This window comes from Mastomys coucha, unplaced genomic scaffold (genome assembly GCF_008632895.1).
Source record: "Mastomys coucha isolate ucsf_1 unplaced genomic scaffold, UCSF_Mcou_1 pScaffold5, whole genome shotgun sequence".
NCBI lineage: Eukaryota > Metazoa > Chordata > Mammalia > Rodentia > Muridae > Mastomys > Mastomys coucha.
The window spans coordinates 117,372,747-117,373,237 of record NW_022196911.1 but is presented as its reverse complement, the minus strand read 5'-3'; positions in this window follow the sequence as shown (position 1 = coordinate 117,373,237).

Here is a 491-nt window from a genome sequence, read left to right as displayed (position 1 = left end):
TATATATGTATATATATATATATATATATACATATATATATATATATATTTGTAATGCAGAGCCCACAGCAGCCACCAAAGGAGTCACAGACAGATTATATGTGGCCATGGCCCAGGGCCACACTCTGGCAGCAAGCAGTGTTCCCCTGTGTCCTCTGCTTCAGTTCCTGACTCCAGGTCTCTGAAACCTGCCCTGACATCCTTTCATAATGTACTGTGATTGGGAGGAATAAGCCAAATAAATCCTTACACACACACACACACACACACCAAAGAGAAGGAGGAGGAGGAGAAGAAGAAACATGAATCCAGATATAGTGGCACATATTTTTAACCCTAGCATTCATTTGGGTAGAAGGGTTGGCAGGATCAGGAATTCAAGGTCATCCTTGGCTACATAAAGAATTTGAGGCCAGCCTGGGCTACACGAAACCCATTTCAAATCATATACGATCTGCCATTCCATTCCTAGGTATATAAATTACCCTCTG